This window comes from Myiozetetes cayanensis, unplaced genomic scaffold (assembly GCF_022539395.1).
Source record: "Myiozetetes cayanensis isolate MyiCay16 unplaced genomic scaffold, myiCay2020 scf4, whole genome shotgun sequence".
Lineage (NCBI taxonomy): Eukaryota > Metazoa > Chordata > Aves > Passeriformes > Tyrannidae > Myiozetetes > Myiozetetes cayanensis.
The window spans coordinates 9,121,143-9,146,110 of NW_026087631.1; positions in this window are offsets into that span (position 1 = coordinate 9,121,143).

Genomic DNA, 24,968 nt, shown 5'->3' on the forward strand with positions numbered 1-24,968 from the left:
TCTGCCACATGCCATGCAAATTCACAGTGCTGTCAAATAAGGAGATCATCAAAGTGCAGGCATTAATGTTGGATGTTTTTAGTTTCACTTCCTTGATGTGATGGTAAGATTTGTTTCTGTATTGATAGGCATTGGTAGTTATCCATCTTTAGGGTTATGTGTGCTGTTAGGGTTGCAAGCAAACAAATAGGTGCTGACCCAAGGGTAACATAACAGAACAGAGCATGAGATGCCACAGGACATGACTCAAAAAATTGATGGCTGTGATGATAACAGTCAGAAGCTAAAAAAAGTTATCATGAGCACTGTGAGATGGCTAGATTTTGCAGTTCGTTAAGGGGAATTTTGTGACTGGTTGCCAAACTCCAGAGAGGTAACTGAGGGGACTTCCCAGGGAGTGGAAGTGTACAAGGCAGCAGAGCCAAATCTGTGTGAAGGACCTCTTTCTAATATCTGGCCTAAACCTCCCCTAATGCAACTTCAGGCCATTCCCTAAGGCCCTGTCCCTGGTCACCACAGAGAAAAGATCAGTGCCTGCCCCTCACCTCAGCTTCCTCCTTTCCAGGCTGAACAAACTAAGTGCCCCCACCTGCTTCTCCTCAAGGCCCCTCACCATCTCCACTGCCCTCCTTTGGACAGTCTCTAACAGTTTAATATCTTTCCTATACTGTGGTGTCCAAAACTGCCACCATATTCAAGGTGAGGCCACCCCAGCTCAGAGCAGAGTGGGAAACTCTCCCCCCTTGACTGGCTGACCATGCTTTGCCTGATGTCCCCCAGGACATGGTTGGCCCTCCTGGCGCTGCTGACTCACATTCAACCTGCCATCAGCCACGACCCCAGGTCTCTTTCCTGTCACTATTTTCCAGCATCACATTCCCCAGTCTGTACATGCATCCAAGGTTACCCCATCCCCGGTGCAGAATCAGGCACTTTCCACTGTTGAACTTGATATTGTTGGTATTGCGCAGCCCTCTAATTTGTCATGGTCTCTCTGCAGGGCCTGCCTGTCTTTGAGGGAGTCAACAACTTCTCTCAGTTTTGTGTTGTCTGCAAACTTTTTAGTATCCCCTCCAGTCCTGTGTCCAAATCACTTATGAAGATGTTGAAGACCACAGGGCCCAACATGGAACCCTGTGGAACCCACCAGTGACAGGTCACCAGTCTGATGTTACCCCATTCACTGTTACCCTCTGTGCTCAACCTGTGAGCCAATTGCTCACCCACCACAGGATGTGTTTATCCAGCTGTGGGCTGGACAGGTTGTCCAGAAGTATTCTGGGAGGGCCTGTCGAAATCCAAAAAGATTACATCACCTGGTTTTCCTTGACCAGTTGTGTGGGTTACCTTGTCATAAAAGGAAATCAGGTTGGGTAAGCAGGACATTCTTGTCATGAAGCTGTGCTGGCTGTGACCAATGACTGCATTGTCTTTCATATGTTTTTCAATACCTCCCAGAATAATCTTCTCCATAACTCTATCAGCCACTGAAATGAGACTGAAAGGCCTATAGTTGTGTGAGTCCCCTTTCTTACCCTTTTTGAAAATCAGGACAACATTGGCCAGCTTCCAGTCAGCTGGGACGTCTCTGGATTCTCAAAACTTCTTAAAAGTCATCGAGAGAGGTTTTGCAATGACATCAGCCAGCTCTTTGAGAATTCTTGGATGACTCCCATCAAGCCCAATAGATTTATAAGGATGCAGTTGGAGCAGCAGATCTTTCACAAATTCAGGGTCAGCTGGGAGTTGATCATCCTCGCAGTTATGGTCCTCCAGCTCAGGGCACTGAGAGCCCCTTGGTCCATCACCTGTATTGAAGATAGAGGCAAAGAAGGCACTGAACACCTCTGCCTTGTCTCTATCCATGTTTGTGAGGTGTCCTGGGTCTGCCAACCAGCGCCCCCTGGGGCTAAAAATAGTTTTTTTCCAGGTGGATTTCCAGAGCAAAGCCAATCAAAAGTTTTAGTAACGCCTCTGCCAATTACATATTTAAGAAAACGGAAGAGAAGGTTGTTGTGCAGAAGAAAATGGAAGAGCCAGCATAGCAGCTGGCCCTGTCAGACTGGGCGTGCGCCCCCCCACCCCAGGCCAAGTCTGGCCCAGGCGAGGGGGGTCAGGCCCCCTCTGTAACAGAGTAGAGAAAAAAAACAACTTAAGAGAAGAACGTGAACAAGGCATGCTGCAAAAGGAATTCCAGGCAGCCCCCAAGGTCAAAGCTGGCAGCCGGAGAAGAGAGAAGAGAAACCCAAAGGGGGGTCTCCTTCTCCCCCTCTCTCTCTTTCTCTCCCTTCAGGGAAGAGACCGAAAACTAAAAATCTCTGCCGTCTGTGGAAGATTACTGAGTGAGAAGACCCTCTGCAGCTCATGAAAGAGCCCACGCTGGAGCAGAGGAGTGCATGAAGAAGATGTTACTTCGTGGGAGGCCTAAGATAAAACAGAGTCCTGCTGGAGACCTGTGGCCCATGGAGAGAGAGATCTACACTGGAGCGAGTTGGCCAGGGTAGGATTTGTGATCCCAGTGAGGGATCCATGCTGGTGCAGCTGAATTTGTGACCTAAGGAACAGCAGAGAATGGAAGAACTGTTGCCCGAAGGTGGACTCACGTTAGAGAGGTCCATCAAAGACTGTTTCTCATGAGGAGGGACCCCACAAGAAACAGGGGTGGACTCAAAAGCCATTATACCTTGTATCTGTGGGAAGACCATGGTAGGCAAGTGTTCCTTGCAGTCCATGGAAGACCCCAAAGGGCCTGGGTAACCCCCAGCATCCCGTCTTAGCCCAGGAGGGGGTAGGCCCAGCCCTGAGGCTGACATGGGAGAGAGAGAGAGAGAGACACAGTTCCAGCTGCGACAAATTGGAGTTGTCATCCTAGAGATAATAGAAGAGTAACCTTCGAGTGCTGTGGAACTGTTTGGAAGACCTGTGGCTCTGGAAGTGGAGAGGAGACTACTTCTCCTTCTGAACTGATACAAGGGGGAGGGGTACTTCAGTTAATACAGAGCACTTTTGCCTAGTTAGAATTATTGTATATATAGTTCTTTAGTTTTTATCTTGCTAGTAATAAATCCTAATATTATTCTGCCCACATCAGATCTCTTTTGTCTTCATGAACCTTCTCTCAACTTATAACAATTGTGTGGGGGGTGGGAGAAAATTGGCCCAGAGTAAACCCATGACAGAGGTGACCATCCTCATCCTGTAATGGGCCAATGACATTTCTGTGCTACCTATTGCCATTAACGTATTTGAAAAAACTCTTTTTATCCTCCCCTACATTTCTGTTCAGCTTCAACACCATTTGAGCTGTGGCAGTATGAGTTTTCTCCCTACAATGGCAAGCAGCACCTCTGTATTCTTCCCATGTCACTTGACCTGGTCTAGCTGATAAAACAAAGGCCCTTTGAACTGGAAATTGCACACTGTGTTCTGAATACAGACAAATGGATGAAGCGAGTGAATTCCCTAGCACTTTTTCTGAAGGCCCTCCATTCTGTTCATTAGAGTATTGTGTTTACATTTTCCTCTGTCCTCACATAGGTACCTAATTAATTGTTGATTGCGTACAAAGAGAGGCCCAAGAGAAGAATAATTTTGTAGAGTAGCAGCTTTCAGCTTTTGAAGGGGCAAGAGCGAGTTTGGCAGGCAATCTTTAGCAAGCAACAAGAAGAACCAGTGATAGAAATTATAATAATATGGTTCAAGAGAGTCAGGAAAACAAAGCCATTTAAAAAAAAATTTTTTTTCCATCACTTTTACTAATAAGATACCTCTTCACTGGGGAAAACAAAACAAACAACCCAACCCATAAAAAACCCCATGTCTACAATTAGCAGAGGTTTTTCAGGGCCACATTTCCTCTGGCACCGTCTCTTATAGGTTCTAGCTAGGTAACATAGCTGAACACATGACACAGATGTCAACCTGCTTATCAAAATACTCACCTGAATCTTTTCCTTCATTTGCCAGAAACTTGCAGCACTGCAGTTTCTCTCAGGTCTGCCCCTCTCTGTCAAATATGACTGAAATTTATCTGTGAGTTTGAAACTTCCAGAGAAAGGTGGGAGAAAGGATGGGAACTGGAACCAGCTACTCAACCAAATAAGTCTCATTTACTTTGGAAATTAGGATTTATGATGCTTTTCCTAATTGCTATAATAATTTGTAGTAAGATGCTTGAAGATGGCTGTAAATTTGCTGCTACATAGCATTTCACATCACTGCTGCAAAATATTCTAGTACTGCATATAATACCAGTTATCTTGTTTTTGGTTTTCTAGTTCATCTATCTAAATGTCAGGGACTGACTGTTTTGCTTTCATTTCTATGACTCTCTGAGGGGTTATGGGGAAAATCAGTGAAACTGCAGCTTTGTCACTTCTTGGCTCTGAAACTAACTTATCTGTGCAGAAGAGAAATTACATGAGCATGTCCTCATCTTATTTCATCATGACATGAGAAGCCTTCTTTCATTTCAGAGTCTACTTCTCAGGCTGTGCATACTGTAAATTACACTATTCTGAGAATCGGTGTGAATAAAATACATCTCTACATGTCCATACCTGACATCTGAGATTACAGCGTAAAAAAAGAGAGGGTAAAATTGCAAAGGATTTCTGGTCTCACAAATTCTATTCAGGCCTCAGAACCTGAAGCTGTTTGAGCACCACTTAATACAAAGCCATTTATTTCACTGTCAAACTACAATTCCATAGGGAAAAGGTTTTGTTTTAGGAAAAGCCTCTCCTTTACATGACATTAAGCAGTAAACAGTCACACTAAGTAACTTTTTCTCTTACAGAGAAATGTTAGCAAAAAAGTCATGCAAGATCCTGCTTCAGAAGGTCAGTATATATTCACTACATGTACTCCTTTCCTCCTTGGAGCCAGTGAGCTCCTACCAGCATGAGCTCTGAGCCTGCATGATAAAGATTCCTCCCCTCTTCATCTGTGAGCCTCTTGTTCAGTACAGCTCTCAGTGGACTTTCATTGAAATCCATCTTATATTTTATGCCTATGGTTCCCATCAGAAATATCTAACTTTATTTTTTTTTTCAGTAAGCATACAGAGGAAATAAAAGCAAGCTCTTCATAATTTTGATGGTTTCACTCCTTTCTCCCAAAGCCTTCTTTTTTCCTCTAAGCTTACTGCTGAGTTCTCAGATAAGGGGGGGGTTGCCTTTCTCCACCAGGTCTTGAATAGCCTGTGCACAAGAGGCTTTACTGTCCATCACCATTTGACCCATGTAGTCAAAACAGCTTGGCAAAATGACTGGCAGGTAGTAATACCAGATGTGAACATGAAGAGACGAAGGCGGAAAACAGAGCACAATATTACTAAGGAAACAATGTTTTGCATGATAACATTTGGGGAGACCCAGAAAAAAACACATGTAAATCTGGGGTGCTCCACTTGTCCTGTCAGAGGCTGGAATGATTTTTGCAGATTATTGCAGGGGACGTGAAGTTCACAAGCGCGTTTATTTGCTCATGGGATAGGTCAAGTGTATGTAACTAAAGTAGCTTTATTTTACTGGTTTGTTTGTTTCTTAAATTGTATTTGAAGAAAACCATAGTTAGCCTGACAACTGTATCTGCATTATTGTTGATACTGTGTTTTCTTTCAGACATAACCCAGTAATGATGTGGAAGGAAATATCTTTAATGATTTTCAGTGAAGCCTTTGTTGTTTAAAAAGTGAGCTTTGGGTGATTTTTTTCCCAATAAGACAACTATGTCACAAAGAAAATACTATGATGAGCCATTATTGGTGAAAAGAGAAGGCATGGGATATTCCGGCTGTAATGCATTTGTAACATGAGATGCTGACCCAAAGCTCCTTGAAACTTAAAGCAAAACCCACAGTTCTCCAAAGCAAGCAGGACTGGCTCAGACACAGAGAAGCAAACAATTTTTTCTTGATCAATCTCTAATTAAAAAAACTTAGCTTGAGGATGGCTGAATTGTGAAGAATTGATGAATCCTTTTTGTCAAGATAGGAAAAAGGAAATAATATTTTAAACCCCCCAGAAATTAATAAAACCCCTTGCTTTCCCTGCTTTTCCCCTTATTCTTTGTTCCCTTGAAGATAGCAGTCCTTATTTTAAGAGAAGAGATCCATTTCCTTATTTTAAATTTCTCAGTTCATGACCTTATTTTGAATTCGGCTATCTAGTTATATCAAGGTTTTTTATTTTAATGAGAAAGGTGAATGTTCCATATTAGTTTCATGCATACTCAATTTTTGCAATTTTTCCCCTTTGGTTCAAAATAAAAATTACTCATTTTCCTGTATCTAGTCAAAGCACTGAAAAAATAACCCACCAAAAGCCTTAGAAAAGATAACATTTGAATAAACAAAACCTAGAAGAAGGAAGAAAGAAAATATACTTGCAAAGAACTGCAGTTATATCTGGAAGAAACAAACCCCAAAGAGTGGATGCATAGGACATATTTTAGCAAATCCTGAAATTTGACTGGCTGCTAATACTGCAGCACAGTAACACTTCTACGAATACCTCATAAAAACTGAAAGAATTAGAAGAAATTTAATTTTTTTCTTAACTGAAAAGAAATGACAGAAAATATTCATTTTTTTTATGTTTATAGTCATATATTGAAAATAATGGGACAGATGAGTGAATAGCAAAGATTACGAGAGAAAATAAGCATGGAAAACCTTTTCTGCCATCTTTTAGTTCCCTCAGTTTTTTGGAATTCCTTTTAGTCACTGGACACATGTTTATACAATCCAAATCAGCCTCACTGTGAGACTTATTTTAAAAAACACTTTGTGAAATTGAACTTGAACACAGAAATAATGTAGTTCATTAAAGAACTCATCTGTGTACCAGTATTGTTATTAAATGAACCATTCAGTTTAATTTTTTTTAATTTACAATGCCTTTTTGGGATAATCAGAAAATTGAGTATTGCATACCACACTGCCATATGTACACTTTAAGATAATTAGGTGCTCAATATCGAGATTTCCATGAAGAGGAGTAGCTGTGAGCCCTATTCTGTTTTGAAACTCGAAAAAGCATTTGCATTTTCAGTACTTCTCCTAACTGCTCTCCTCTCCCGGACTGTCTTCATCCCAGCTCTGTTTTGGATGTGTGTTGCAATTTATGTTCGTTGTTGTTTGAATGCAGGGTCTATGAAAAAGATGCAAAGATACTGGTAATATCTGCCAGACTTGTTTGCTCTGTTTCAGAGAGCAGGGAACTGAGTGGTGACAACTCTCTGTATTCTGCTTAATGATATTATCTTGGTTTGTTTATCTAAGGATTTTAAATGTAAAAAAAATGTTGTTTAAATCAAAACACTGTCTGTACAACAAGAAAAGAAGTGGCATGATAAAGAAATAAAATAAAAACTGTCACAAGGTTCATCTACCATAAACATCTGATTTAGGAGTTGTAATTCACAGTAAACTATACTTACAAGATACTGCAGTTCCAGTGGCCAGTGTAGCCACTGACTGGCATTAGATGGAGAGCTGAACTGGATATATAACTTTTCATTGCCTAATCCTATGGGAAATGGGAAAGGGTTATACTTTTCCTTTCATTGAGTGTTTTTAGATTTCATCTTCCTCAAAGTACCCTGCAACATGAATTCAGGCAGTGACAATCTGATTCCCTTAGATCTGCCACTCATCCATTGGTTTTAAGATTACTACCCAAGCTGCATGGGAGATTAACTAAAGATATCAGTGGGTTTTCCTAAATGTGCACACCTTCCCTCTGCATGTTCCCCTTGCCACATCTACCTCTGCAGGTCTCTGCTATGGTGGAACATCTGGGTGAATTTATGCTTCTTCAGTCAAACCCTTTCAGCCTGAAAGAGGCAGACTGAGCCACAGCACAAAAGGACACACAAAGCATAAAATGGGTAAGAATAAATACATACAAAGAAAACTGTGCTGAGCCAAGCTGTTTACATGGGAAAGACCCTCTCTAGAAGTCAAAATCCACATCTATTGTGTCACTACCAGCGAGTCAATCTGGGAGGCAGATATTGCCTGGGCTGAATATGTCTGGCAGTGCCTGATATCCAAATGAAAATGGGGAGTGTTTACCTGTCCTCTTGCTCTGCTCCCAGTTCAGAAGGTGTGTAGGAGACTGCTAGTGGTTTTTGAGTGGTTGGTAGTTTTCATGACACCTCCATCCAACTGAACTGCCAGGATGTTTGAACTGTGAGGTCAATCCCAGAAGATTTTGTAAACTTAGTGCTGTCTTGACTTGCAAGTAAGAGTCTGTCACATATCTGCTCTCTCACCACAAGTATAACGTACTGCTTATTTTTCTGTCCTAACCTGTAATTTCTCTACCTCATCACCAAATTTCCCATTGTGTATTCAAAAAATTTTATTTTATCAGGAATACACTATTTTTACAACAGAAAAACATCAAGGAATTATTTACTTACTTAATTGTGAGTTACTTGAAAAAGCAAATCCTCCTTACCCAAAACTCTGAAGCATTTCAGCTCTAAGATGTGTTTTGCTGTGATGCTATACTGTCTTCTTGAAAGCTGTTGTCAAGTAATCTGATGTGCTGTTGCTTTGCAGGACCCAAATCTCCTGTATGAACTGTGCCTCCTCTGGGGTCTACAAAGTCTCCCCTGGACAAGCCACATAATGCAAAATAGGAAGAAGAAGAGTCTGGCTCACAGTGAGTAACATAATCAAACAGAAATGCAGGTCTCATCAGACACTGTGACACAATATCCATAGAGATCTTAGTATTGAGCTGACCTGACACAAAAGATTTAGTACCAGTTTAAAAATCAAAGTGTTCTGCCCTTTTTGTAGTCTGTTTTTCTTGCTTGTTTCTTTAGAAGAGTTTGAAATTCACATTCATTTTTTTTCAGGACAAATGATGAAATACTGGTAAAAATATAAGAGAGCTGAACAACCTTAATCTTTTTTTTTTCACTAGTATATGCCTTTTTTAGTTGTTTATATAGAGCTATAAGTTATCTGAGAGCAGCTGGTTCATTGTTATTTGTCTAAGGAGCACAATGTGGTAAAAGTGTAAAAGAAATAACAAATTACATGCAAATTGTCAACAAATACACAGACACACAGGTCCTGGAGGTTGTGAGGTTTGGCAGCTCCTGAAGCATCCACAGCAGTTTGGATTTAAACTCCCTCTGGAGAGATCCCATCTGGTTCTGGAATACAGACAATATTAACAGCAGCCAAAAGTGAAACTCTCCTTAAGATTCTAGGATTAAAAGAGCATGGTATGGCTATTAGAGGAAAAGAGTGTTACCTTGATAACAAACACAAAACAACATTTAGAGCTTGGAAGGAAAACAAAAAATTACATTTAATATTGTGCTTTGGTCCCAACAAGAATTCCTCTGCTACTTAAGCTAGATAATACAGACTTTCAATCAAGTCATTTGACTCATAAAAGTCTCATTTAAAGACAAAAAAAAAAATCAATAAGTCCAACTTCCTATGTGCTTTTACTTTACTGTCTCTATTTAAATGTGTATTTTGACTACACTCCTACCAAAGAGTACCAATATAATATTCCCTGTGTAGGGAATTGCGGAAAAAATTGGAATGTGTGGGAGAAGGGGGAAGAGAGAAGGGGACTCCTTAACCATTTTTAAAGTAAATTACGTTCTCTAGCTACCAAAATAAATGAACTTTGCAGAAATAAAAGTGTGCTCTGGATCAGATTCTGACTTTGAAAGTGTCATGAAAACAGCTTAAAATCAAACATACAATGAAAAAGCTAGGCCCTGGTATTAAGTAGCAGTACACGTCACAGTAGTCATTGTAAGTTTGCATCTGTAAAGCACTCTAAAGGCAGTAAGAAAACTTACACAAAGTACAAATTCATTATTTCTTCAGTTTAGAAAGCTAATTCAGATAGTGCATGTCATTGTGTCACATGCCTCCTCAGTAATGTTAATTATTTGTAATTTTCTAGGTATTTGAGGAGTCCAGGATTCGAAAAAATTAAAAAAAAATTTAATAGCACCTGAACACCCAAACCTCACAAGCCCAGGCGTAAGAAAATAGATGACAGTTTGAAAAAAATACCTGATAGGAATACAAAAAAAAAAATGGTATGGCAACATATAATGTCAGTAGTACTTTCTACTTATTAACAAGTCCACCACCTTCAAGATTTTGATAAATAAACTGAAAATGTCTTTAGAAAAACAATGAGGTGGTTTTGCATATTTTTGTGGGGAATTCTAGCTTGCTACACGTGCACTGTCCAAATTTATATGGGATGAAAAGATCCATGTAAGCACCCTATGCAATCAAACATTTTTAATGTATGACTTTTCTACAATGACCCTGTTCTCCAATACATATTATTTATACCCTGTATTCCTTCAGCTCTATTCCGTACCTGACTGTCTGCTAGAGGCCCTATGGGGGATTCTGCCTACCAGAGAGATAAGAAAATGAGTGTAAGACAAATAGTGTTTGCTAGCTGACTGCAAAATATGACCTCTGTGACTAAAACTCCAGACAAACATAAATACTGATGGGAAGGCAATTATTTACAGCTGAAGTGTGACTGAGGTACTCAGAAGATTTCAAAGTTGGTGCATCCCTGGGCTCTGTGCTATAAAAACCCTCAGTACTCAGAAAGAGGTTCAGAAACATACAAAGACAAATCCCAACCAGAGGAGCCCAAAGAGCTTTATCAGTTTCCACAAATTATAAGCGTGATCATTGTCATATGCTAATGTGATTAAGTGTGCCAATGATGAAACTCTTCAGATCTTCAGAAGAGGTATTGGAGCTGAAACAGCAAGGACAAAATCCAGCACTGTGACCCACAAAGTGATACAAAAGAAGTTTACAGAGAACCCTGAGCTGAAATGCAAAGGTCTGAAGTTACTTTTTGTGCCATGAGTCGGTCATGGGTGAGCTAGCCACTGTGAGGAGGAAGTGGAGGTGAGACACTGAGTGTTGCTGGATTTTCAGAAACCTGCGTGCAATATGAAGCCCTGATATAACCACCTGCCTCCTCACGGTGATGGAGGGTTGTTTACCATACATGTTACACTGTGGTGGTCCAATATGAAGAGACTTTTCAAGCACCTTAACTTAGGGTTTTGCCTATGTGTTCATAAAGCATAGTGTAAAGCTGCAGTAGAGGCTTGGGTTCTGCTGTGGGGTGAGCCCTCCCTTGTTTGTGCCTCTTAAATGGTACCTTTTGACATTGCAGTTAATCTCCTGAGAGTTTCTACAGATTACTCCCCAGCCTTCCCTCACCCTCTGTGCTACTATGCTCCTGTGGGACATGAAGGTACTGGCACTGCGTGAATGAGACACAGCCTAGCCCATGATGTGGACATTTTCAAGGGTGCTCCCTTGACAGCTGAACTCCTTGATGGTGTATATCTGTCTGATAATTTCAGATAGTTGTCTAAATTTTTTTAAAATTTTTTTTTTCCTTTTCTGTCTTTTTTTCTGGATGATCCTTTGTCATGAGGTTTTTGTCTTCTGTTTCAGCTTTTTCATCCTGTCTTTCTTTCATTTGTCAGAATCTTACCTGCTTTCCTGTCACATATTTCATTTCATTTTCTGAAGAAATGGCATCTCAAAGTATTCATCCAGTCTGCAAGTGCCAGTTTTTCGGATCACCAGTAGCTTCACAGACCGTGAACAAAAGGGACTAAAGTGCCTCAGCACAGTTCACATAATTCAGTTTTACCTGAATAAAATCATTCTCTGTCCAGTCGTAATGCAGGAGATAACCATTTGATATATTTATTTATTGATACATAAGAAAGGTCTGTCTTGAAGGAAAGCCACAGAAATAAGGATAATTGGAAGAGCAGAGAGAATAAAATAAATGCTGATGCTTTGTTCTGATGCTTTGTTCTCAGCACATTAGAGTGATTCAGCAGCCCTTCTCTGCACAAAGTCTGCACACAGGGAAGAAAATGCTAAGACTGACAGATACAAGCTGACTACTTATTGGCAGGTTTCAGTCAGAATATGGGTGTGTGATACACCTGCATTTGAAGCCCAGCCATGGCAGAGAAGCTCTTTTACCCTTCCAGGTAAAGCTTCCCCAAATATTTGGAAATGTAAATACAGGTCTTCTGACTATGAGTTTTAGTTGCCCCAACAATTGCTCACTAAGAAACAAAACCAGGCAAATGACAGTAATCTAACACAAAGCAGACATGAAGAGTGTGACAAGAAAATAGGATTTTTCTAATGCTACATTTTTAATAACCTACAATAATTTAAGGGAAAAAAAGTAGTAAAAATTGAACATATTAATCACAATACATTTAATTTATTGACCATTTCAATTAATCAGGAAGTCACTTAGGTTGATAACGAGAACTTGATTATTTTCAGAAATTGAGAATTTACATTTTACTAAAAAAGAAACTTACCTTAACCTTTAACTTAGCTTTGCAGAAACAAAAGAATTATATATGGAATCCAATCCTGATTGTGATAAATATGCAGGGTTTTCCTTGTTTCTTTTCTTTTTTTTTTTTTTTTAAATTTTATTTGTCATGCAGTTTGAGTTGGCTACCCATGTATTCTAAAGGAACTTATGTCCATGTGAATGTCATCACTAATCCATTAATATGCAATACCTGACTTCTTTTTTCATGTTAACATTATGTATGGATTATTTTTTTTTTAAAATCCAGAGTGGATCATTAGATTATCTAGCATAGACTTTTATATAACTAAATAATAGTTATCATCTACTTGTTCTTTCCTTCAGCTTACAACTTGATTAATCTTCTGAAGTAGAGGAAAAGGTTAAACATAAAGACAAATATTTGCTGGGTTCACTTTGCTGCAATGATACAAAGTAGTGAATTTTTTTTTAAATTAAAATTGTTCATCTTTAATACTTAACCAGGAATAGTTACTTTACATTTTTCAGTGGATTGAAGATCTTTCTGCGGGTATATCACCATGGTTTAGTATTCTGAAGAGTTAAAAACTTGAGTTCCTTAACTTTACCAGTCTTCAGTCTAGTATTTGGATTTTTAAGCAGTCATTTTTTAAAAAAATTACTTGTGGCTGCAGGTGCTACCCCAGAATAGATCTCAGCAGTGTTACAAAGATATGTAATATCACCTTCTTAATTTGATGGTCTCTGTTTGGGTGTAGACAGTGAGAAAAATATTAGGGAGGAATTTGCTTTTCAAAGGTGAAAGTATTTCATCTTCATGAAGAACTATGCAATAACTCAGCCATTCCATCTCCTGTGCAAGAAGCAGCAAGGAATTCTCTCAGATAAAAATCCTCTCCAAATTTGCTTTGGAAAATGCCTAGTTCCATATGGTTTTCTGGAAGCCTTATTAAAATTCCAACTAATAATAATAATAATAAAAAAATTAATTAAAACTGAAGAGGATTAAATCTTCTAGTGGCCTATTCCAAATTACAAATAAGAGATTTTCTGAAATTAGTAGAGGGTGCTGACCCTGTTCTGTGGAGCTTCAAGTTGAATATTCACCCTCTAAAATTGTCATATAAACTTTGACCACTTCATTTTTAAATATACAAATATGTAGTAAAATCTTGTCTCTCCAAAATAGGTAATTAATCCAGATACTGACATTCAGACACTTTGAAAAAAATTTCTGAATTTCTGAAAATAATTGAATGGGATTTGAATGTGTTGGAGACCTGGCAGTCCACTCTCTACAACTGCTATAAAAAGCTTTTGCAGAAATTTCAGATAGTGACATTATATACTGCAAATTCTGACTCTCAGTTTCACAAGTTAACCCTTTAACATACAGCTGTGCCTCCAGGTCTGCGTGTCCCAACATGTGTGGTGTGTGCATGCACTGTGATGAACCTTCTAGTATTACAAAGAGGATTTACAAAATGGTTTGGCAATATAACTTAAGGTATCCAGAGTCTATCAGAGCACAGGCTTTTATATAAATCACAACCCTGTGTAAGACTACAGCCCTGGGAGATGCTGGCTCACAGGCTTGGATAGGAGTTTTACTTTATATATAGATACAGAGTTCTTTAATATCTTGAGATAGCATCAAGAGGGACTTGTTCCCAAGAGATTTCTTTATTAATTTAGGGGAACAAATAAGGGAACTTGGCCAAAGTTCAAAGGGACACCACACAAGCTAGACAAAAATGTTCCACCACAATACTGACTAAGCATATACTATTAACTCTTAAGTCAAAAATCCAACCAATACACAACCCTTAAGTCAAGATCCAATAAATCTGTAACACTTAGGATCCAATCCCTCCAGCTCCAAACCACCCTAAGCATCAAGAAAGGAGCAAGGAGAGGCAGAGGAGCAAGAAGAGAGGAGGAGAAAGAGGGAGAGACAGATAATCTAGCTACCACTGAAGCCTTATAGAAGACCAGCTCTCAAGTTCAATGGCAGGGCTGTGACACGAGGCAAACCCATGCCAGTGGTTTTATCTGCTCTGCTCCCTATGGCCAGCTCCTTCAGGCAGGGTCTCTGACCCACAGGCTGCTCTGGGATCCCAGGCCAGGGTGAAGGGCAGTGTTCTCACTGTCCCTGAGGCTGGTTTAGGGGCTAGAGGAGGTGTGGTGTGTTATGGTTACAGTTAGTGTTTTCCTGGGCTGTTTGTGACCGACAGCTACTCCGGGACATCCCCATGTGGGGCTGCTATGAGAGGGATACGATGCCACCCCACCTCTGTGAGGTTCATCCCTTCCCACTCCCCACCCCCCCTCCACACACACACTCCCCACAAAGTGGTTCTGACCCAATAGTTACTGATCTGGTGTCCAACACCCCCCAAATGAGAAAGTAAGGTCTGAGCCAGCAAATTTGAAACATAAAAGCATAAGATTCTACTATTGAAGCAAAGGAGCTGCATTTTTATTTTGTACACAGTCTGAAAACAGAAATGGAGATGCCACTAGGCAAAGATGAGACTTTGCATGTGCCCCAGATGGAATTTCTTTCAGACTCAATTGCAAATGGAGAAATTTGTACTTTGGTCATAAAAAGCACCTGGAGAATTCAGATTATGCCTTTTAATTGTCTGAGGAGTAGTCCAGGAGAAGCTGAGTTTTTGATGACGCTAGAGATAAAAGCTTGATACTCACATAATGAGAAATATTTTCTAGTGGTTTCTTTTCAATTCCATGATTATGCTATTTTGTACCTCTTCGGTGAAAAGGCTGAAGAATTGTTCTGCCAATTACCCATGATTATTGGAGGTTTTTGCCTGTCTCTTTCTCTCACTAATTTAGGTCAAGTTTTCTGAGTAAGAGATAATGCCTCAGGCTTGCTCCTGAGATGGAAGAGATAAGATATTTAAAGTTTATCTTGACCCTCCAGGTATTACAGTAATCCACTCTAATGCATCCTTGAGGGCTGTGATTGCTTCATTCCTTTTGTAACTTATGATAAGTGATATAATATTTCTTAATGAAAGTATTTTTATCTAACTTTTTCTCTGTTACCAAAGGTCAAAGAGTGCTAGACAAAGTCAAAGACAGTAAGAAGAAGAAAAAAAAGTATTATACATTTTCCATGGTACTTGTTTTCATTCTCTTTAGAGACCAGATAATCTTTCTGTGGTGCTCCCTTACAACCTTATAACAGCTGAATAATGTACCTAAATAGACTTGTGCGTTTGGTGCTTGAACAATACAGAAAAATCAGAAGGAGAAAAGTAGAGCAAATATGTAGCATAGGTAATGAACTAACCCAGCTCTTTTAAGTCCCTGTGGAGTTTTTTGCATTTGGAAAAGAAGCATTCAGAGCAGTCATGTTATAGATATAAAAAAAAAAAAAAAACAACAAAAAAAACCACCAAACCTAAAAAACCCACAAACAACAAAAAGGCACCCAAATCCAACCATAGATATTCAAATGATGAAAAAATATGGGGTGTCAGGAATAGGAATTAAAAAATAGTCACTGTCTCTTCCTAACTGAGCCCTTGACTGTACTGTGTAGGCTGATGAAAGAATTACCATTAAAGGAGATACTTGAAACAAAAAACAGAACATTTTCAGTACAAATATTTAGGCAAATTGATAAATTTTTATTTATAAGCATTTATTTATAAGCATTTGCGAGAAAGAGCATTTAAGGTGAACCGGATTGGTGGTAACAAGGACTGGGGTGTCAGTAGAGCAAGAGAATGGCATCCTGCTGTGAATTGAAGAGGCATATAGGAGAACTGGTGACTCAGAGAAGTTGCATTTGACAGTGTATTGATTTTGGCTGGGGTTAATTTTCTTCACAGTGGCTAGATGGCTGCTGTGTTTTGGGTTTGTGCTGAAAATAGTGTTTATCGTATAGAGATATTGTAGTTACTGCTGAGTAGAGCTTATGCAGAGCCAAGGTTTTTTCTGATTTTCATACTGGCACAGTGGTGAGGAGACTGGGGGTGCATGGGAAGTTGGAGGACACACAGCCGGGACAGGTGGCCCAAACTGACCAAAGGAATATTCCATATCACAGGACATCATACTGGGTGGGAAGAGGGAGGAAGTGGGGGACCTTCAGAGTGATGGCGTTCATCTTCCCAAGTCACGATTATATATGTAGGAGCCCAGATTTCCTGGGGATTGCTGAACACCTACCTGCCCACGCGAAGCAGTGAATTAATTCTTTGTTTTGCTTTGCTTGTATGTGCAGCTTTTGCTTTCCCTATTAAACTGTTCTTATCTCAACCCACAAGTTTTCCAGCTCTTACCCTTCCGATGTTCTTCCTGATCGCACTGCTGGGGAGTGAGTGAGTGGTTGTGTGGTACTTGGTTGCTGACTGGTATCAAACCATGACAGACAGCTATAGCAAGAAGAAAGGGTCCCTTTCTGTCATTTTGGTGAATCAAGAGGAATATGCGATAATTTTGTGAAAAATATAAGTAAAAGTGTATTGTCCTGTCATGGCCATAGTGTGCAAGGCTGACTTAGTAAAGGATGAGACTTTAGCACGAATTTTGGTAGTGAGGGTGAGTGATCTTTCCTCACTTAAGTATTTAGACTAAACTGTTCACAGTATAAACTGTTATATGTTTTTGTGCATGTGTGCACACACATGTCAAATATTACCTAGGTTTCAGTTAATTTTTGTTGTGTGAACCAAGTATGAAATAACATTGGCACACTGTTCACTGGGGAAAGTTTTGTGTGCTTTGTAGTCACTGACATCTCAGGGACACATAGAAGACTTTTCACAACAATGTGATTGTACAGAACTAGCAGGGTTACCACACATTTTTGATGAAAATGTGAACTCAAGGAAGATTTACAACTTCCACTGACTTAACGCTACCTGGAATTCATTGTGTTTGTATTATAGGTTGTGTTAGTGTTACAGTACTGGTAATAAACCTAATGCCATCATGTGTTTTTCAGACAAAAAGATGAGAAAAAAACCAAGGTAAATAATTCCCAGAGAAGAGACACTAATACTGTGCAGAGCTGGACCCATGAACACCTGAATGCATCTATGTGACTTGTGCCCAGCCAGTTTGTTCTTTCTGTACCAATGCTACTGCACATGTGAATGTAGCATACAAGCTGGCATGTTTCTGACAGCCTCTCCACCAAATTAATGTGTGACAGAAAGCACTATGTCTGCATGACCACTGAATAACAGTCTGTGGTTCATGGTGTTGTTACTGTCAGGGAAGAAAAACACACACCGTTTCAGCAAAGCATTGAAACTATTTTGCCAGTAAGACCACTAAAAGAAGCAATTAAAAAGTGTTTCTATAAATCCTCTCCCTTTATATTGGGTTACAGGGCACCAGGTTCTTTCCATGAAGTACAGGAAGAGCTTAGATATATATAATTTTAGAGCCTTGTGGAATTGTGAGCTGTCTCAGAAGACTATTACTTGAAACTAAATGGTTTTGAAAAAAAAGGAAGCTGGGGTACCCCATATACCAATTCATGAATTTGGCTTATTCCAGAGTCTGAGAGATTCAGGTAAACAGTAGGAAATGTGCTTGTTTAGTCTGGGAGACTGCTGTGTCATCATACTTCTACTGAAGTTCCTAAAGGAAGTGTTCCTCTCTCACAATTGAAGGTAAGACATTGACCCTTGCAAAGCAAAATTTTAGTAACTGCAGCATGATAACTTCTCAGCCTTGGAAAGAAAAGATGCCTGGGTGGGAGGGGGAGGGAGCATGGGGAATGGGGTGCGATGGGTGGGAAAGGAGCAGCCTTGTTTGCAATGCATCATGTCTATTTTACTAACGTAACAGCTGATGAATCATACCTCAGAACAGCAGATGGGGATTACCTAAACTGAAAAGAATTTATGGCCGTTGTCATGGGGTGAAGACTATACGAAAGTAGCATGTGAGTAAGTGAGACCTTGGCTGTATCTGTCCATCTCTTGGGGACCATCCGCACACAGAAGCATGCAGAATTGTGAGTCCATGGAGAATTCACTCCATACAACTTCAAGATGCTGGAAGGTCAGAGCAAGCACCCATTCACCTGAGGCCATGGCTGTGGTGGGAGATGGAGTGAGACACGGTGAGACACTGGGCCAAACTGCGGCAAATATCCTTGAATAGAGATGTAAAGTTGTAGACTGAAATTGCTATTTACCCAGCACAATACTGTTACTTAATAAATGAATTGTAAATTTTAAGTCCATAGGTCGTGTGTGTCTCTCCTTTCAGTGATCACACTTCTAATTTCCCCTGTGAAATCCTGGCTGAAAAGTCATGCTGTGACATTCATTATGCTGAAAAGATATACTTTTATTCTGGAGACTGCAAAACACTGGGGAAAACTTACAGAGTGACTGGAAACTCGTCTTGTTTGAAGAGAGAAAAGCTCTGACAAAAAAGCAGAATCTGTCATTGAAGTAGGGAATTACAATAAATAAGTGTTCATTTTGCCAGTCTAAAGCCACCCTACCTCAGACTTGGGAGTTTCTCCATAAACTTCAGAAAACTCTGTGTAGTGGGTGACAAAAGGAACAATTAGTCAGTTACTGAAAGTCACAGAAGGTAAGGAAGTATCTAATGTACCATTTACTTTTTATGGTTGAGTATAAGTTTACACACAGATCACCTTGATTTTTTAAGCAAATGAATTATAAGGCTTTGAGCTGCACTCTTTTATACTTACATTTAGTTGCAGAACATACAAACTTCCCGAATCTTCTCATTTTGTCTTGAAGATACTTAAGGTTTTAACAAATGCTTGTAGATTCTCTTTAAAGCACATCATTTATCAAAGCAACTAAGGTAGATATTTTGCTAAAAGATATGTAAAGGGATTACATTAGTTGAACATAATCTCTGAGAACAAGAGAGAACACTATGTAGTGCTGAAAGGAGAAGATTTACCCTTTATTTGATGAATACTGAGCTGAAGATAAAATCAAATGAGATCTAAAATGACTAATATGTGAGTTGCATGGAAGGATTGCAAAATCCTCTGTGAAATTTAACAGGAAACATTTTATGACTTCTACTTAAACATATTTTGCGAAGGTTTAATGTGCAGATATAGAAAACTTGCATCTATTTTGCTACAGTTCAAAATTACAGTGGCTATCTCAGTTCTATTTCTAAATATAAAAAATCCCCCACTTAATATATCTAAGGAAAATTAATACAAGAATTCTTCATTTTCATTGAGAGACCAAGAAATTTGAAGTTAAAAATTCCAACTTCAACTATTAAGAAAAAATTTTATACAGCAGTAAATTTCAGCCTCAAAATATTTCTGTGTGAAAAGTGTTGCCCCTAGAGACATTACATAGCTCAAAAAAATAGAAGGAAACACAAATTGACCTTTATAATCACATATCAAAGCTTGTTTACAAATCTCTAATTCAGTAACACAGATAAAAGTGGTAATGCCTCACTTGTCTCTAAACACTGATTCTTTCAGATTCTAGAATTCCCACTTAGCATTGAAAAGCATGATTAAATACCACAAAATCTTAGCTTACTGATGGACAGTAGGTTCATTTCCTTTACATATTGATCTCAGCTCAGATCATAGACTTATTTCCTTCTCATGGAAAAAGTAACTTATACTGTCATCCCAAATTGTTATAATTAGTTTCACACATGCTGAAATTCATAGAGAGAAAAAAATTTCATATATATTTTTTAGGTCCTCAAAAGAAAAAATGTCCTTTGCTGTCCTTTCCTTCTGTAGCAGCTTTACCAAAAAATTTAGAATATGTCACTTTTGTGCCCTGCTCTTCAGCAGATGCTGCTCTTATTTAATTAAAGGGAACTAAGGGGGTAAGGAAGAAAGACAATGGATGTCTTAGTAATCAGTCAATATAGAAAACTGATAATAAGGAAGTTCATTATCAATGTGAAAAGGTCTGAGAATTTAATGGAAAACCATCTGTTTCTTCCATATTCATATGGGGTTTGTCACAGTCAAATTTCAGACTATAAGATAACCCTAAATGATAAAAATTGTCATTCACCATTGTTACGTTTTTTATTTTCAAGGCTTTGCATGTTAGAAACCTACAGCTAAACATGAAACATCAGTGGAAATGCACAGGGCAAACACTATACACTACATTTCAGAGTGAGGTTTTCTGATTGAGTACTAAACACTAGACAACAAAAGTTCTATATTGGACACACTGACATACACTTCATTGTAGTGTCATGGGCTGTTGCTAATACGACCAAACTCAACAGCAAATAGTGTGTAGCACTCTAAATTAACTAAATCCATATTTATTATTTATTTGAAAGGAAGCCAAATATTGTTGCATTTACAGCAATTCTCAGATCATGCAACTCATTCCCTTCAAACAAATAAACCTTTACAATAAGATTGACATCTTTGCCAATAGCAGGAATGCACAGCTCACAGGGGACAGGGTGAGAAATGTCATAGCTTTGATACAAGTTCAGCCCTTTGAGGTCCACATTCTGAATGTAAAGATACTAGCATACTGACTAGACAACCATGGGGCAAATTTAGACAACAAAAAAGCATATTTCCCCATACTGATTCTGGAGCGTGTGTGGTCCATGTTCTACTATTAGATATTTTGCTTGAACTGAAACTCCTGGGAATGACAAGTTCCAGGCTGTGGTCAGAATCGCTCATTAGAAAAAGTATCCTCACATCATGCCCCATTCAGGCAAGCAAATTGAATGTACCAAACTCAATAAAATCTAACCTGGAGAATCAAACTCTGTGTTCGACCAAAGGTCTTTCTTTGTAGGCCATAATTTTGATGTTATTGTATTTGTCTTGGGATGTGGAGGAGTTTTCGTCATGGGTTTAATGCTTTGTGGTGGGTGGCTGAGAGAGCAATGGAACAGGAAAACAAAGGTCTGAGCTCATAGGATTACAAATGCCTGAGCTGCAGGCAAGCTGTATTTTTGTATGCCACTTGTCCTTCAGCAGAGCCCTGTGGGTAACAGGTATTTTTCAATCATTATCCCAGTTAGATTCTCGGGAAACTTTTATTTTTAATAGGATACTGTAACCAGGCCTCTTACAGTGACTTATTATGTTTTAAACGTGTTAATTATACTGTGAAGCCTTGTGCAAAATTAAGTCACGTCCTTAGCACTGTTCTGATTTCTCTGGTGTCAAAATAACAGTAGGTACTGTTGGAAATGTTTGCTAAGTTCTGCAGGAAGCCTGGCTGAATTTAGTACAGAGCTATCATTCTGCTGTTTAGCTGCCATTTATTTAGTTGCATACTTAGTCTGACTTCTTGGAAACAGAAGACTGTTCTTTCAGGGACAACTCACAGGAATACGGTACAGCAAATATACCTGGGACCCGTCACTTACTTGTTTATTATAGCTGTTCCTAATGTACCTACTGAATTGACCCTCAGAGCACCCTAACTATGCTGAGATGTAGCACTGACATAGTTAGAAAAACTCTTGATGAAAGGGAGAGTGGTGGCAAACAGGACATCCTACCTACATGTGTGCTGCTGAGGATATAAAGATCTTTCAATTCCAGCAAAAATATATTCTGATTACAACTGGAATACTTGCTACTTTCCCAGTAAAAAGCACAATATTTTCACCTCCACCCAGGCATGCCGGTGTGAGACAAAATCCACTCTTGGCATTCTTTCCTAACATATTGTAAATAGAAAATAATGGTACAGAATGATTCCTACCCTTAACTATCACTTAAGTGGTAAAACATGAAAAGAGCATCACACTTCCTACAGAGAAAATTATACGTCTTGTTTCATACTGTTGCAAGCACTTTTGGGTCACCACCCAGAAATAAGTAAGCCATAAATGAAATAATTGATTTTTGTTTGGAGGGTAACAAGTTCCCGAGGACAGTTTATAAGGAAATCCACTTGCATTTCACAGGTCAATGGGCTTCAGAAATTTCACAGCTCTATATAAAATAATTGAAATGAAACCCTGATTATATATTCAAGATGTAGAAAAAGACCTTGATGACAGTTTAATAAGACCATATTTCTTGAAGTCCTGGGGAGTTTTTTTTTCTTTCTTTTTTTTTTTTCTCTTTCTAAATAGGTATAACTGTGACATAGCAGACTTGAATAGAGATGACTTGTAGTTCTATCACAGGAGTCTATCCAAAAGGCCTACCTGTCAGTTCCTGGGGTTGGTGTGCTCAGAGCAAGCTTAATCCCTGTTTCAGTTTATCATCTGTGAAATGGGGGTGATTTATTCCTTCTTATATTCTTTATCCACTTGGTTTTTTGAGCTCAGAAGAATAGGAAATGTCTTTTGCTTTGTGGATAAGCAACATGTTGTACAATCCAGCCTTGAAATTGAATTAAATTCTTGCAGCTCAGGAGGCCCTTGTGAAGTGAGGAAATTCACCGACAACAAGCAGTTTACAATCTTATAAACTGAAATAAAAAACATAACTGTAATACATGGTATCAATACAGTGTTACTGCGTTATACAGCAATGCAGTTCAATACACCACAGGATTTTTATTACTGCAGTTCAACTTGGTTTCCATAGCCTCTCCAGATCCTCTCCACATGCAGCTTGTTCAGCGTAAAATAATTTTTTTATAGCATTGCTTCATGAGTAAATTCTTTTCTTCATATTATGGATCCCAACGACAGATAAAGTTGGGTTCAGCACAAATGGATAAAACAATTTAAAAAATAAATAAATCTGTTACTGCAAGTTTGTGGATCAGAAGAGAAAAATAATCTGATCTTTCTTTATTCTTTTGACCTTCCATTCTTTCTTTATTCCATATGTATTATTATTCAAGGGAAAATTCTCACCTTTTTAACTTAAGCTCCCTAGGAAAACTAAGTGCTTTTGGACACTGCTTTGTGAGTTACAAGATTAATGTTTGCTGATGGCTAACTGGTATATAATTTTCAGGAAATGGAATATACATTCCTAATTTTGTCTTAATTCTCTTTACCAGGGTTCAAGACTTTTCAAAATTATTTTACCATACTCAAATTACAGATTGGATTGTTTGACTAATAAAACATTAAAGAGTACGAAGTGAAAGTGCTTAAAGAATCAGGATGTATTTTACAAGAATGTATTGTATCTCATGAAAAAATTTTACAACATGAATCTCTAATACCACCAACATAAAATCTAACATATTAATACAGAATAAACCTGTAGGTCAAGTTGGTTGCATGGCAGAAGAATGGGACTATTTCAAAAGTCATATATTTAAGTATCCCATAGTCTAAAAGCAGAGTAATGTAAGGAACATTATGGAATGGGATTGCATATTACCTTAGTAGGGAAATATTAAAAAAGAAAAGGAGAATTGGTCTTGTTAATAGTAAGTCTATATTTTGTGATACAGATTTCAGAATACAAAACCAGTGAGAACATACAGTTCTTTCCCAACAAATGGGACTCGGGGAGTAATCATCAAGCAGCAAAATCTATCAGCATCGGGATATTTAGATTTTGTATCTGGCATGCTGGGCTATGTCTGACCTGTTACAAAATAAACATTATGCTAATAAACAAGACAAAAATCGGTAACTTTTAAGTATAGAGCAACACCACTTAACAAAATGAACAGACATGTAGAACCTTTATGCTGTGATTTTATTTTTTTTTAGCACAGATCTAGGTAGGAGACTCCTTTACATTTTAAAGTATTGTCAGTCTGGGTAAAAAGGGAAGGTGAGTGATATGAGCCTCCTGTGTACTGGACTCATCTACTGTTGCAGTTCTTACTCAGGGATGAAATATTTCACTCTCAGCACTGTTCTCTGGAAGCATTAAAATTAATGCAGAAATTTCACTCAATGAAACTTTCCAACCAGGAGACTAGTTGTTGTCAGCATTGTGTTTATTTATTCTTCATATAAATGTTAAAATTGAATAACTTGGGAACTTACTTTTTTCAGCATCCCAAATGAGCATATTGTGTATAACAATTTTTCATATGCTCTTGAGTCAGCAGACTGCCTGTTAATTGCCTGAAACATTCCCAAATTGGCCATTAGGAAAAAGAACCTCTACAACACTTTTTTTTCCCTCCTCCCCTCTTCTCCATGTTACCAACTCTCAGCTGAGATATGAAGTGCCAGAATATTCTCATTTTGTGGCACCTTTTAGTTCTCCACCTGGCAGGCCAGGCATCAACACATTAAGTGCCTTGAAAATACTCTCTAAAATATTTCTTCCCATATTTTTCTGTAAAAAAATGTGGTGCCTTGCTAGACATTAGTATTATCTGCCATGTAACTGCACTGATGAAGTTTTCAAAAAAAACATTACCTGTATGTTAAGGTATTCCCTTAGCTTCCTGATTAATAATAAAATTTCTAATTACATCTCTGCTAACTGAGGATGCTGTGCATTGTTACAAATGTGCTACCTGCTGGAGGTACCTTTCAGGGGCAAACTTCAAGTAACTCACTGTCTGCACATTCTTTCTACCTTCATTAACATTAGCTGGGCCATGCTATAATCTTTATATCCCAGCTACAGGCTTTAAGTCACTTTAGGGACAATAATTATTAGTGGCCCTTTGTCATCTTTCTCATCAGCAAAGGAAT